At 38.3% G+C, this 16,717-nt stretch overlaps 1 protein-coding gene across 5 annotated transcripts in view; it reads right to left on the minus strand.

Moving 5' to 3' along the window:
* Positions 1-13,813, minus strand: part of LOC127654132 (inositol polyphosphate-4-phosphatase type I A-like) — an 83,558-nt gene extending 69,745 nt beyond the window's left edge. For all 5 annotated transcript variants that reach the window (XM_052141148.1, XM_052141147.1, XM_052141145.1 and 2 more), the window contains exon 1: positions 13,710-13,813. The gene's annotated coding sequence lies outside the window, so the exon portion shown is untranslated. The remainder of the gene's footprint in view (positions 1-13,709) is intronic.
* Between the last annotated feature and the right edge of the window lie 2,904 nt (positions 13,814-16,717).

The raw sequence follows: 16,717 nt of genomic DNA on the forward strand, positions 1-16,717 counted from the left end.
ATATCAGTTTTCACGGTCCGCACTACAAGGTGAAAACTGCATTTTCAAATGTATCCACTTTGGAGTGCGTTTTGAAAAAGCGCAGTTTTCATGGAGAAAAACGTCGTCTTAGTGTGGACGGAAGGCCAAAACGGAGAGAAAAAGATGCGTTTTCAAATGAAAATGCATTAGTGAGGACAAGGCCACAAGAACAACAACAAAATGACGGAGAAGGATATATTCTTCAACTACTGCTGACACCACTGTGCGTATAGCCACCTAGTGGACTCTGCCATCTCAACAGTCAACCTTGTGCATTCGCGTTTGTGCGCGGACCGTCGTGGACAGGCAAAGTATACTTTGGGCTTTAGAGTCGCCTACAGCTCAGACAACGCACTGACTGATCAATTGGTAGTTTTAAATAGGTAGTTTTGCACATCCCTACCTTTTATCTGCAAATTATTTATTACAGAGTGAAAACAATTGTCATTTCAAACAAAACAGTTCTTCAATAGACAATTCCTTCTGAGAAAAATAACCTTTTTTTTATTTTTTTTATGAAGTTTTTATATCAAACCATCAAATCGTAATACTTACAGAATCTTTATTTTGCAATACATATCGAATCGGCTAGGAAATATCTTGTAATATCGAATTGGGAGGTCTGCGGCTATTCCCAGCCCTAAAAGGCACAAGAACGAAAACCCAAGTAAGTGGGTGGAAAATAGGGTTGCACAATTAATCGGAATTAAATCGAAACCGCGATATGACCTTTTGCAATTATTAAATTGCAAATGCTGCAATTTAATTAAATATATAAATAGTCTGCTCCATTCAAAGTTTATTTGCGCTGCTCTGTTCAGTCTATATGCATTGTTATAGTGTTTTCAGAGCGGTTCTATGGTCCACAACTCCCTCTCATGCTTACAGTAACAGAAGTGCTCTGAGTTCGGTTCCGTTTGCTCACGTGCGCTAAACGCTTTATTTACACTAAACAGGCGCGTCCTGCGTGAAGCGGTTTTTATTATTATCTGCGGTAGCAGCCTCTCAGTCTCAGCAAGACACAGGTATCATAATAATAACGCGGAATACAAGGTGGCGTATTATTCAAACATCTTTATTAAATGCTTGTTGAGCAAACAGCATTAACAGGAACACCTGTAGACTCCAGAAACTTCTCTTCATCTCTTCTCCTGTCATTTGTTTACCTCTCACGAGAGAGCGTGTCGCACTTATAACACTCCCCTCGGAAACAAGTGAAAGCGGAACTAATATTTCCAACATCCAACAAAATGAAAAGGAAGGAACATACACAGGGCCGGCGCTACCTATAGGCGAACTAGGCTGTTGCCTAGGGCCTCGGCCTTGGAGGAAGGGCCTCCAAAACATACACATGCTTATCCACCAATCAAGAGCAGCAAAATACTATGCTGTTTGTCCATTGGATATAACAATTGTCATTCACCTGTAGTTAAACCAATTAATATCACCGTTTACATGCGAGTCACTCCCAACCTCTGAATTTATGAATGAAGAGATTGTAGATGAATAAAATCCAACTTTTCTGCAAATTTATCTGATGGCGTCGGCTGAACTCATCCTTCAGGGGCTGCTAAGCGTAAGGCTAAGCAGGCACGCAAAGAAAGTGCAGCTCATGATTCAGGTATCATCTATTTTTGAGTGATTGTAATGTATTGTAAAAAATAAACTGATTCTAACGATCAGCGTCATTTTGAGATAGATCATTTGACGGTTATTTCCAGTTCAAAAGAGCGCGGCGCCGTTGATGGACTGAATTCAGCTTCTGACACTTTGAATCCGAGCGTATGTAGCTACAATCGATTTCCAGCCCTAGTCAGGAGCTGACTCGCAAAATACTACAGAAAAAGTAAAGTTTGTCAGTCAAAGAGCAAACGCACTATACTAAAGCATTGTTTACTATGTTTTAAAACAGTCTGTATATCTTCTAAAACGCAAATGTTTAGCCTACATTAACTGCTCTAGTCTATCATAATAGACTATAGACCATAATAGACTTCATTTTTTTCGTTTCCCAATCATAAATAATGTTGCAATATTTATTGAAAATAAGTATGCAATCTTAAGCATATGAATAAGCACACAATTACAGTTGACGAAATTAACTTGTCTTTTCACTTCCACTAGCAGCTGATTTGTGTATCATAAGGTATTTCTCTACAATACATACCTAATATGACTATATTTAGTCTATCAAAAACAAAACTGTTCATTATCCCAAAATAGTGGGTTAGTGTGTTACCATAAATAAATTACTGAACAAATTACTGCAAAAAACTTCCTGACTGCTAAAAAAAAAAGATGACTTTTCAGATGATTTTTTTTGTTTACCTTAATTAAAGTTACATTAATATGCACATTTAAGTAAAAATATAAAAATACTGATAACAGGTTTTGTATAAATAAAATGGTTAGGAATCATATTTGTTTTCAAGTCTTTTTTATTAAATGATGTTTTATTAACAAAGCACATTCAGATAATCAACGAGATAAGAGGTATATATACTGCAGACTTACCTCTGTTCATTGACAGTTTATCAGCATCCCTCCACCGCCCCATTTCCTCACTTTGATTTTTAATAATCTCTTATTGGATGTAAACAACACAATCCAAAATACAATGCAATCCAATGTAATACTGTGTAAATCTGGCCAAAATTCAGAGCCTGGAGCCCTCCCCTGGACAGCATGCCAAATACGCATAATCTTTACTCTATTTAATTTGATGTAAGTGTGAATTCGTGAATTCTGAAAGGTGGAGGGGAGGAGGGCATGGGGGGGCCTCCAACATACATTTTGCCTAGGGCCTCCAAATGTCTAGAACCGGCCCTGAACATACATATAATAAATCTATGTCAAATATTTAGTTACTATAATATATTGCATTGCTAAATTTAGTATAATAAAATAATGAATAAAAATAATTAAATTAAATGGTGACAAACTAACCAAAATGTTCACTTTAAGTTTAATTACACCAATGGGGTTATCAGTTCAACTTCAGTTTGACATTATGCTCATTCTTTAGGACTATCTTACACAGTAAAGAATAGTTTGTATAGGCTTACTAGTTTTTAAGCATTAGAATAAGGAATAAAATGTATATTTTAAAATGATATGTCGTGTATACTCAACCAACATTATTTTTGACAGCAAAAACTAGGCAACAACTGGTTTTACCAACATGGAAATGTAGTTAACAGTGACACTGAGCAGAAAGCTTACATATAACCAGTTTTGACAGCTGCTGAAAAAAAGTTAAATGATCAGCATCGATTGATGAGATGAAAAGAAAACTGGAGATCGGAATCGGATGTTAAATTCCTGATTGGAGCATCCCTAATATTCAAGTTGACTGTGTTTCAAAAACTAATGTTGCTGATTAGTGGTTTGAGATCCTGTCACAAAATGGACAAAAACAGGTACACGGTGGACGGTAACATTTGGATATGAAGAAGGCTTTGTTTCACTGTTTATATATTTATTTGTTTGTGGTTGAACTGATAAAAGGTCTCAGTTTGGCTCTTTTTAAGAGGGCTCAAGTGCGAAAATCTCAGCAGGCTTTTTGCAGTTGAACATGTGGAAAATATTACCATCATAATCGCAGTACAAATCGCAATCGCAATATGACTTTTTGTCCAAATCGTGCAGCCCTAGTGGAAACGTTTTTTATAAAACATTTTGGATTTTTATATTTTAAATATGATAATACCCCTTATACTTATTAACTTCTACTTCAAGACAGTAAATCTAGTTGACAAATTCTACAAACATAAACATTGACCATCTCCATTTCTCTGTGTGTCATTAAGTGTCACAAAGCTTGAATGCAAATTCAATGAAGGTATGTCAACTAAAAAGAAACATCAAGGAATTTAATTCAGACCTGAAATTATATCAAGAAAATGGCAAAAAGAAGAAGAGGCCAGTGAAATGTGCTCATGTGAGTAAGTGCAATTGAAGTTTGTTGTTTTGCAGCGTTCGAGAGGTTTTAAGGGAAGTGGTTTGATGCATGTATTGCCACTTGCGCCAGACCCATCACTTTGAGGAAGTAGATAAAGATTCAAGGTACTGAACTGGGCTAAGATCACATTCTGATCACATTCTGATCACATTCTCCATTCTTAGCCATGATGTACTGTACAGTAATGTCTACTTCTGTATTAAATGCCAAGAAGAGCTCACAGGACCACGCATATATAACCAGACCTTCACAAATGGCCTATTCACAGGAGAGGACATGCACGACTCAAGTCTTGTTATCAATCCCAGCGTCTCAGACACTTATTCAGCATATAACTCTCTGTCCTAGTGAGGCTAAAAAATATGACTCTGAAGGTCAGCAGGAAATGACACAGCTCTCCACTGACACACAGGTGCTTGTCAGGTATTGAGCTCCTATTTCACAGAGGTGTGTCTAAATGGAGGAGAAAAATGTAGGAATGGCTATGAGCCATTGATCTATTCTGGTGGATCGCCGAGAACAAACATTATGCAGCCCCTTGACACGATTTTGCCCTAGAGAATATAAAAAAGTGAAGGAACTTGTCCTAAAACATCTAGACAATGAGAAATCACTTAAACCCCTAATTTCATTGGATTTTCCTTCTCCAAAAGACTAGATGTAATTAGGAACTATTTGCATTGTTGCTAATTCTCAGAGATGCAAAGTGGGTCATTCCATGCAAACTCAACTAGAGGTCCCGGCTCAAAATGTAGTTTTTGACACTTTTTTTTTATTGGTGAAGTGCTGAATGCATGATGAATCAGCACTAAATATGCTTCTCATGTGGTACGCGGATGTGCTCGGGGTGATTGAAGATTGGAATCATTTGCGTGTTGCAAGCTTCTCTATCCTAATACTGTATACTGGAGCACGTGCACATGCATCAACTGGGCTTCCGTCGCTATGCGTGCTCCGGTAACAGGATAGTACAGAGTGGATCACATCAGGGCTCTACAGTGCGAGTATTTCACCCCTAAAAATTGATATGTGCGAACTGGAAAAATTAATTATGAGCACAGTGTGCGATTAAAGATTACAAACGTAACCCCCCTCCCTCCCCCCCTTTTTAAGATATTTGTTTAAAAATTACAAAACCCACCTTCCACAAGCGGAGTTTTCTGTGATGACGCGGTCCAGTCAGAGAGAGAAAGGTGAACAATGGAAAAAAGTAGCGGTATAGGCGACATCGCATTTTATTTTAAGCGAAAAAGAGATGAGGAGAAAGAGGAATTTGGTGAGGGGGATTCGCAAGATTCAACTAACGAAGTCTCTTCACAAGGTTTACCGGAGACAGCTAACGTTAGGGATGCTGAGGGCAAAGCTACCGTGACCACAGCTGTCACTTCAACGTCCACTGTAGCCGGTGAAGGGAGAACATACAGATTCAATGCAAAGTGTCTCAAAATGTTCCCATGGCTAAAGTTCGAAAACAACGTCATGTTCTGCAAATATTGTAGAGGGCAGAAACAGGTGGGCATCTCGTCCTTCCTGTCAGGAAACCCGCATCTGAATTAGTGATGCTCATTTGCGAACGAGTCACCTCGTGAACGTTGGGAGCCAGCTCGCATATCAGAATCTATTTATACAAATATAAAAAAAAATTAAGATATGAATAATCAAAAGATTTAAAAATAACGAAAAAACAAATAAAATAATATAGGCCTCAATGCTCAAGCGCACACATTAGTTCTGACTGTCCGCTCAGACTAAAAGCCTCACCTGTTGTTCCTGTCAATTACACACGCAGTGTCAACCAATGAACCAAAGATGCGTGAGGGAGGGCGGAGCCAACTTATGTTGTTCAGATTGTATTTGAATTGTTACATTTATATGCACTTTCTTTATATACATTGAAAAGTTATACTTTAAATGCACACGTGAAATAACATCCTTCTTTTTTACATTTATTTCAATTTGTGGGATGCTGCAGTTTTGCAAATTATTTATTTTTCTTTGATATGGTGCATTATTCTATTATCAGTACCGCCGCTACCAACATGCATACTACGCAGTTTGTGTAGGGCACCGACTCCCTAGGGGGGCACCATCTTACCCTAGGATGGCACCAGAAAGTCCACCGGCTGCCCTTACTCGCTCGCTATACGTTATTCAAGGACCCGAAAGCAGTTGCGGAACACTGACGATCGCTTCACGCTCATATCACGCGTAGGGCATCAATTTGGCCAGCGGTGGCCCTGTCTATTATGCTGTTCAGATTGTATTCGTTTTGAATGGTTAGATTTATATGCACGTTGTTTATATAGAATAAGTTATTCTTTAAATGCAAATGTTTAATAGTATTATTTTTCTTAACAAATCAATGCATTTTTAAATAAATTGTGGTTAAGGTAGAGTGTAATAACATTTAATAATTTAATTCGAATTGTTTTAACACCAATTATGAAAAGAGCCGTAATGCCCATTGCTAATCTGAAAAGAGATAGTGTAGCGAAACATCTCACGGCGGAGAAACCATCAAGCTCGGTGTCAGCAGCCTTGAGGAGGCAAGTGCTGCAGTCTGAGGAGCAGAAGAGGAAGCAGCTGAAAACAAAGATAAACATCACATACTTCATTGTGAAAGAAGAACCTTTCGTCAAATTTGGGCCACTTATCAGACTCCACCACAAAAACTGAGTTTACATGAATCCCACATACGACAATGTGCGGAGATGATCGGTCAAATTGCTGACATAATGAGAGATCGCTGGCTGACCTCTAAGTATGCCAGACGGTCAACATACAAAAGCAGCTGGACAACTGAGATCCTTTGATTTTAGTAGGCATGGGTTCAATGTGTGATTTGGGAGGTATGTGCTGTTCCAGAGATGTGTGTCCCTTAGTACACGCACACACACTCAGTATAAATATGTATGTAATAAATTGTTTGTTAATAAACTCTGTATTTAATTTTCACTGTGCTCCTAAATTTCTTTGTGTGCTCCTAAATTTTTTCATTTAGGAGCGCATGTACTCCTTGGGAAAAAAGTTAGCGTAGAGCCCTGCACATGCACGATTAAACTGGGCTTCCCTCGATATAATGATGCATAACAAACCTCATGCGTTTGAACTTTGTTAGGTTCATCAAACTCAATTTAATAATGTTCATTTTTATAAATTAATAATACTTGCAAGGCGAGCAAGTTTAAAGCCAGTGGGACGGTTGCACAGTCAATTTGATAGTAGTCGCCAAGGCCGATAAATCAGCCAATATTCAGACTTTTTTTAATTATGGCATCGGCCGATACATTTTCCTGTTTGCCCGAAAATCGGCCTGCTTGCATGTGAAGCGACTGAGACATGTAAACGACCTATCACCGTTCGTTTTGTTGTTAAGTACCATTGTGTTACTACAATAATAGACTGGTGTGCAACACGGTGTCATTTAAACGGTCCACAAATCAGAGCTGCGACAGACAATTTGAATGACATCAATGGTAACCCACAAAACTTCAGCCTAGCAGAAAATCTTTTTAAATACCAATATAAAAGAACATTAAACATGAACAAATCTCCTCCTAGTCTTGCTCAAACATGCATCACCATCCACCCCATCCAGCCCCATACAAAGCATGCTGGGAAATGGATATCCCCTGCCCTGTTTCATTAATGCTACAAAAAGTATGAATGTAGTCATTTAGTTTGTTTTAATTTAGCAAAATGACCAACCTGCAAAAATATTTTTTTTGAGTGCAGCACAGATGCACTAAAAAAATGAGACTTCTCTCTTGTTATTGAATGAACCGCAACACTTGTGCGAGTCTGTGAGATGCGCGTTAAACTCTTAATGTGGCAGTACCATAATAGTGCTTGTTATAAAAATGTATGTAAACTTAATGGTATAACTAGTAAATTGTACACATTATTTCAAACATTGACAGCTCATATCATTATTATTAGTGCCCGACCGATTTATTGGACAGATATTAGCCTTTCACAGATATATCGGTATCGGTGCATATGCGCAGATATGAAAACTTTTTCAGAACATATAATGCAGAAAACAATGCTTGAATTGGTGTCATAACATAGTTTGTCCAGCAGAGCACGCTCTGACTCCGCTGAGCTGACGAAGGTTCTGCAGACAGGGCGGAGTTAAGAGGTGTCTTCTCGGTAAGTTGTTAACTAGTTTGTGAATTACATACTGGAAAGTAAATAAACAATGATCCCATCATTTCCCCTTTTCAGTATGACTAATATAACTTTAATCCTGTCAATGGCAACCATGTCACTCATGTTTATCACATCTGTTTGTTATGTTAGCCAGCTATAGTTTGTCAGAGCATCTTTTTGCAGCTCAGCAGACAACGGTGCGGTGGTGGATTGTGTCTGTTGAGTGCTAAGTACACGCTATGTTGTTGTTACCTAGTTGGTGAGACGCAATGTTGGAAAGTAAATAAAGTCCATCTTTTACTCTCCATGACAATGTGCTAATAGCTAACTAGCTAACCACATAGCCAGGGGGATTGTCCCTGTAATAAGGGCACTGTAAGTCGCTTTGGATAAAAGTGTCTGCCAAATGCATAAATGTAAATGTAAAGCATGTATGCTGCACTGTTGAAAATGTGGCTTGCCTGACAATGGCATAAGCATTGGTCAGGTCAACATTTATAATAAATACAATATCATTTTGTATGTCTTGGCACTGATCTGCTGGTATTCTAGAATAGTAGTCATTATAAAACAAGAAGAAGAGCAGCTGTTTCTAGTAACAGTTCTACATATATTATTCATCCAACATTGCTTCCAAGACTTCATAATTGACATGACTGAAGAAGGAACAGTTCATGACAACAGTCTGCATCAGGACCACAATTACATAACAACCTTTCCTCCACACAGCATATGGTTGAGCATCCTTCCACACGGTCACGTTTACAACTCAAAGTGCTTTTCCAGGCCAGAACAGTCAGAATCTACTTTTAGCGCTACATGGATCCTGTATCCAAGGATATATCAATAATACAGGCCTGTATTGAATAACCATCGAGTGTGTCTTGGAAGCATCACAGTCTAAGGCCAACAACAAACGCTCCACAGACAAGATTTGATCTGTTCCCATCCTCCAGGCACATTCGAAAAGCTATAGACAGAAGACTTTTTTGATCCCAATTTGACTAAACGTATTCCATGTGACCCACAACAATTATCCCGAACTTCGCCTTTATCAATATAACACAGACTTGTTTCTTTCAATTTGATTTACTTGTAAATTTCTTCAACCTCAATCGCGAAGTGCTTCCTTTCATGGGCCTAATGTTGTCAAGGAGTCCTTGGAGAATAAATAGACACTGCAAATCTGGCACAGGGCTACAGCATCTCTTAAGAATGCTTCCGATCTCTGACAGAAAAACATGACTCTGTGATTGGAATTCTTAAGAAGTACATCTTATGAGTATCTCTTCAGGTAGTGAAGAGTAGATCAAGCAGCTCACACAGCTGGAGGAATCCATTACAATAGGCTACTGATCTGAGATCTGCTCTGGAAGGGGCGTATATCTGACTCACAGACATGACTGACTGTAACTGATCTCAGCAGAGCTTAATGTGATGTGGGCTGGGGACGATGCAGAGAGCCAGTTATTTCTGATGTAGAGAAGGTGAAGAGTAGGGATGCAACTAATGATTATTTTGATAATCGATTAATCTAACAATTATTAAAACAATTATTCTGCGATTAATCATTAGTTCTTTACCGACTGCAGCTAGTGCCCCGATTTAAAAGGTTGTATTAAATGTGCTTACGCTCCAGTGTTACATCTTTAATGCAGTTATATTTAATGTGTTATATCTTTATTAAAGGTGCAGTATGTAAGATTCAAAAACCCTTGATATTAATGACACCAGTGGCCGTTAAGTGAACTGCAGTCAGCTACCTGTTGCTCGTGCACACACTCCATAGTGCAATGACGTAGCCTACAAAGAGACTGAACGTGATTCACCAGCATCATGCTGACAGATGAGGTACATAATTAAAATTACACAGTTATGATTGTTTTACTACAACATTGGGACTAAACTAAAACTATATATCAGCTAACATAGCATACTGATACAGCTACAATACATACTATCGAACTATACCAGACAATTTACTGTTGCACTATTGTATGTCATATGTTGAAATAGGATCAAGAAACCAGCGTATTTGCTTAAATTTATCCTGTATACCTGACTTTTAGTATAAAGAGAAGATCGTTGAAATTAATTGAAAGTTATGAAGCCAGGTATCTTGCAATTCATCAGCGAATCAAGATCAAGTTATCTAAAATGACACAGATCAATCCTTATGGCACTATATTTCACATGCTTTGCGGTTATGTAAGTTTACCTGTCCAATAAGAACAACACCAATTCAGGGTCAGTTTTGATCCCCCAAAACCAAAAGAAGTTCCCTCCAGGAATCAAATGCCCTGCCGATGCTCACTCTAATTTTCCCTTGACCACAATCACATTCCCGCTTAGCCAGACAGGATTCAGTAGAAGGCTCATAAACGTCACATCCTTTGGATTGTCTCGGCAAAAGCGGCCCGCTCCCTTCGCATGAAAATCAGTCTACAGGCTTTAATAGGCAGCATAGGAAGTCCGGGAAGGGCTCATTTTTTAAGTTGCGCTAATAGCTGTTAACACATTGGCATAGAAAAGGAAAATAAGGAAAATTGTTACATACGGCACATTTAAAGTTCAAATAATATGGAAGCAGATCATGTAAATAACTACAAACCCCGAAACTGGCATTTCTCTGTGCGGTCAGCACCTCTTCTATGAGTCGTGTGGGGGAGAGACTGAAACTGCACCAGCTTATGCACACTCTGTCATGGGACACTCATCCCTCGAGCGCACAAGCTTAATGCAGCTAGATTATAACATGATGACTCTCGACTTAATTAATCATAATATATGCTTCACCAAAAATGGATTGACGTGAACAGAAAGGAGAGAGAGCCTTCGGTCCATTATACACAGCAACAAAATACATTTTTGATTTGTTTTTGTTTTGGCTTGTTTTCCAATATAAATATCTAAAACTCCTTTAAAACAATGTACATTTACTTTTATCTGAGAAAGTTGAATATAATATTAAAAATGCTAATATTTTTAAATATCTAGATATCCTTTAAAAAAAGATGCATTCACCTGAGAAGCAGCATATATGATATTTAGACTTGCTTTTAGAGAATATATCTTGAATATAAGTATATTTTGTCTTTACTGCACCCACAGAAGTATAACCAAGTGATAAAATAAACTTAAATACAAAATACACTTTTATTTAAGATACATACTCTTAAAGCAAGTCTGAATATCTTATATGTTGCTTCTCAAGTAAATATATCTTGTTAAGGATTTTTAGACAATTGTAAATGGAAAACAATACAAAAACACTTTTTTTTTTGCAATGAATTTCTTTACTGAATTATACTTAATTAAAAAGTAATTCAGTGAATGTCATTTAGAGGTATTTTTAGAAGAAGATATTGTCCTCTTTTTTGTTAGTAAGCATGTTTAAGACAAAAGACAGTTCAAAACAAAAGAATGTAATGAATGTACTGTATATTATAAAACATTATAAATTCATGTCATGCATATGTTGGGCAATTCCACAGAAATGTCCGCCACATAATGGAAAAGAAAAACTCTAACCAAAGGAACAAAAGGCCCTTTTAAATTCTATCATGGTTTAATGGGTATTGTCATCCAGAACAGCAGAGGGCGCCGCCTGCTCACGCAGCACTGAATGAAGCACTGAAATGCAGCTTACATTTTAAACGTGGTGATGAAGTGGTGGTGGCGTAGCGGGCTAAAGCACATCGCTGGTTCTATCCCCACAGCCACCACCATTGTGTCCTTGAGTAAGACACTTAACTCCAGGTTGCTCCGGGGGGATTGTCCCTGTAATAAGTGCACTGTAAGTCACTTTGAATAAAAGCCTCTGCCAAATGCATTAATGTAAATCACAGCCTTTTAAGATTTAGTAATCATGCACAACCAAATAGTGATTTTAATCTTAATCAATCATGCACCCTTAATGCATACCACACCAATGTCTCAGAAGACAAAGTGAGTCAAAGCGTTTTGGATGGTTTCCCTCATCATGTATATGTAAGTGCCACTTTCAGAACTGTCTCGGTCACGTTTGTGACACAAATTTTGACTCCCTAGTATTCTTATGTTTAGGGGTATGTGTATGGATGGGCTTTAAGAGTAGGCAGCAATGAGGACTAGGGTCAGGGGTGGGCTTTAGGGATAAGGGCCAATCAGATAGCAGGGCAGTACGAATCAGATGGGAAATCAGATTTTGGCACAACACCGGTTTGCCCTCAATAATGTGAAATCAAGAAAGAATAAAAAAGGAATATTTCATGTTCTTAGGAGTGCAAACCCTTCTACATGTTTTGAATGTTATTATTTCTGAAGTGTGCATTTGAATTAGCAGAGTTTTAATAAAGTGTGCTGATAGTTTATTTATAACTAATTATCGGTTTTTCGTATTGGGTTTTCATGAGTTTTACCAATATACACCAATGGTTGTAATTTGTCAATAATTGGCAGATAAATATATACATTGGTGCAGCCTAGCTAATGTAGCCTAAATGCCTTAAAAGCTTCACATTTCTGTCTTTAAACCCTCCAAAAATTGGCCCCATTCTCTTCCATTGTAAGAGCCTCGCTGTAACCTCAAATTTAGCTTTTAATGAAAAGGAGGGATGAGTTGAAATTAGTCTATTTTTTGTGGTAATCAACATTATGCCACAAATGCGGTCGACTAAGCTTAACTTCCATTGAAGCAGGAATATTCCTTTAAAGCAGGCTGATATAGTGCCTGCACATGGCCTATGTTTTTGTCGCAGCTGAGAGAGCCACAAACCCCTAAACCAAGTGTGATTAATCTCACATCATTTGTAAACCTTGCTTATGCAACAGCTTGCCAGCCTCATGAAAACTCAAACCCCAATCAGGCAAACTAGACAAACCCTAAAGCTTGGACTGTTTATAGCAGGAATGTCATGGTAACAGCCCATCACTGACCAGTGATGGTACAATAAGGACATCTTTGTTTACTATCATACATTAAGTAAAAAGTCTATTTAACTTAGCATAACTAAAACGATTGTTAGTCGACTGTACATCCCTAACCCTACAAGAGTGATCAATGCGCCTGATCATTAAGTAATGACAGTGCATGTGTTGAAAATGTTTACAACAAGGCCATTTCTACTGCATTAGTCTTTTGGCATGACATGAACAGCCCAGACTGGACTGGACAGCCCCGTTTAACACTCATAGTACAATAATACAAGTATATCACTAAGACATTTCTGAGACAACACTGGACATTCAGGTCACATCGCATGCATACTTTTCACCTAACTCTATTGATTAAAGGAATTTCAGTCTTTCCCCCAAATACCCATCAGCAATTTCGTTTTGGCTGGCAGAGCGCGCGCGCCCATAAACCCCATAAACCCCCGTATGCCAACCAAACAATGTGGATGCAACCATAAGAGGGCATCGTAAACAAGTGACACAGCGCTACACATGTAACTTCAGTTTGCCCTCCTGGCGCAGCAGTAAAGAGTGTGGAAACAACACACCGAGTACTTCAATGCGATTTCTCCGATTTTGTAAACAACAAAGAGCCTAAAGACTGACTCTTTCGAAGGTTTCACACACCAAATGTACTCACATCTCAGTGGGGCGCTCTGTCAATCCATACTGCCGTCAGCAGAGTTGCGATGCCCGCGAATCTCTGTTGCCAAATTCCAGCGCTTTGACACTTTTGCTCCTTTGCGCTGCTGCATAGTGTCGCCCCGCCCTTGTACGTGATGTCACTATGTCCGGTCCCGCCCCTTCCACGCCCCTGTCCGCAAGTACACTTGCAAGCGCAAGCACCATGGAACTATTACCAAACTACATTTTGAAACGAGACAGTGCACAACACACACTGATGAAATTAACCAAACAGTTTAACAGACTAATTTGCATCTATGAGTCATAAACAAGTCTTCTACAAATAAAATACATAAATAAATACATAAAAAAAAAAAAAACGCTTTAATAATGCTGTTTTTTTTATTTCCTGGTCTGTTAAATTACGAAACTGAACAAGCCCTACACTAAAATGTGTGACATCCATAAGAGGCTTTGAGATGGACTATGACTTGGTTCATGGGTTCATTTAAAAGGGAAACAATTCCTACAAATCTTAGATCATGATTTTACATAACTATGGCTGACTCATATTGCTTGAGTTGATTCACAAATGCATAAATAAAATGTAATCAAAAGGGCCTTATCCAGTGCACACACCAATATGGGAATTCAGTGGTTCTAGGTTATATTCTGCCATCATGTGGATGACTGTTAAAATACACAGTCACAGATTGAATTGAATAATTCTCACAGATTTGTAAATGGATAAAAATATAATTTCCATAGCATGAAACATGCCCTGGGATGTGTCAGAAATGTATCAGTCTAATACAGAAATGTGATGCACACACAAATGGACAGGTTTAATGATGCATTGATTAACAACCTCAAACATATACATCTAAATAGGTAAAATAATGAAATAAATTACATTATCAATAATAACAATAATATAGGAGTCTGTGTTGCAAAGCGAGAGAAAAATGTCATCTATTAAGGAGAAAGAAGTGAGTACCAAAGGTCTTTTTTAGTCTCAAGGTCAAATGAATACCACAGCCCTAATTGATCTATAATTAACCTAAACTGGGTCACAAAGGATTTTTTTGTTTGTTTAAAACAAGTCCATAGCCACATCAAGTAAAGCTCAAGTACCCCTTCTTTAACACAGATCAGAAATGCCATCATTATCATTTATCATTATCAATTATATATTTAAAGTACACTATTATTATTATTAAAGTAAACATTGTTGATTGAGGATATCTGTTAATTTATGGTGTCACCAATATGTGCCATTTGTTCACAACCTGAAGCCGAATAACCTGCTCTACATTGCACTGATCTGACCTGTTGTCTGTTCTGCGCATGTTTACATTAGATTCAACTTAATTGTCATTGTAATAAAGGTACAGATCCAATGAAATGCATCTCATCATTGGGATATTCATACATAGCTCTCCATATCTTTATCGTTCTTTTTACCTTTGGGTGCTCAACAACATTAAGTCAAGTCATTTTTAGTTTTTTATTTTCACAACACACATTGTTTTAAAGCAGCTTTACAAAAAATGATGCTGCAGTAAATTATACTGTAATATCTTAAAGTCCTCATTGTGCTTTCAAACGAATATCATGATTGAAAGTCATGCCTTAAAATCTGTCTTAAGGCCCCCTGTGAGCAAGCAAAATGTGACTGTGGCAAGGTGCGCAAAACTCCATAAGATGCTAGTTTATGGAGAAAAATAACCTTGGGAGAAACCAGGCTCTACAGGGGGAGCCACCTCCCCTCTGGCTATATAGCATGAATATAATAGTTATCTATGTGTACTACATGTCTCATTTTATGTAAGTAAACTGAGTAGATGTTGGTGTGAAAAGTTTAAAACTAAAGGATTGTTTGAGAACTGTAAGATAAATGATGTCTATGAAGTCCATCCCAGATTGACTGTGGAAGAGCACATGGTGTGTCCTTTGTATTTGGTTCATGAAGGCTTTTGGTTGCATTAATTTATTGTCTATGTATTCCGTTTAAGGAGATTGCCATCTATCCCGTGAGAAAGGTGATGCAGGTGTAATGGGAGCCAGCGTGTAGATAGCTGTGCAGTTTTTAAACGTCACTCTGACTCTGACACGACTGATGCTAGCCTTTAGCCTCCTTGTTAGAACACCCGCCTTCCACACCGGAGACATTGGTTCGAGTCCCGTACAGAGCGGGTAGAACAGGAGCGTCACAATGGTGCCGTGACCCAGATGGGAGTGAGGTTTAGGGGGTTGAGTGTAATGGGAGCCAGCTGGTAGATAGCTGTGCAGTGTGTAAACCTCACTCTCCTGACCTCAAGAGGTGCACTAGCGACTGATGCTAGAGGCTGTAGCCTTTAGCCTCCTTGTTAGAGCACCCGCCTCCCACGCTGGAAACGTTGGTTTGAGTCCCATACGGAGCAGGTAGAAATGACCATAAGAGGGCAAAGGTTAAGATCCAAAGCTCCAGTCTACAAAATGTTCTCAGAAAAGTCTCTTCCTCTGTGTCTTGTCTCTTATATCCTCCCTGTTCTGCATGTGCCACCGTGCCATTTCTGATCAAACCAGTACTCATGAAATATTTTCCAACTTAAAATTTTCATGAATCATCAAATCATCCAGACTGGCATTAAAATACTTGTATAAACGAAGTGCGCAGAGCTCGCCGTTCACATGTCCAAACCTCGCATGGCGTCACGTGAAGATTCTGATATGAAAATAGATTTTGTTAAAGGAGGAATGAAGAGAAACTAGCAAGCAAAGATTAAGAAAGAGGGTAGGGCAGAGAGAATGTGTCTTTTCTGAGATTTATCTGAACTCTAAACAGGTTAAACTGCCTTATAATCTGATCAAATTATGAGCGTGAAACCTTTTTTATTCACTAAACATGCCTTGTATAATGATGACAGAACCAGCGATATTCTCATTTGACAGCATTCTACCACTTCTGCAGTCTGCTTAAAAGAATAGTGCACCCAAAAATGGAAATTCTGTCATCATTTACTCACCCTCACGTCTTTCCAA

The sequence above is a fragment of the Xyrauchen texanus genome, chromosome 13, assembly GCF_025860055.1.
Source record: "Xyrauchen texanus isolate HMW12.3.18 chromosome 13, RBS_HiC_50CHRs, whole genome shotgun sequence".
NCBI classification, from domain to species: domain Eukaryota; kingdom Metazoa; phylum Chordata; class Actinopteri; order Cypriniformes; family Catostomidae; genus Xyrauchen; species Xyrauchen texanus.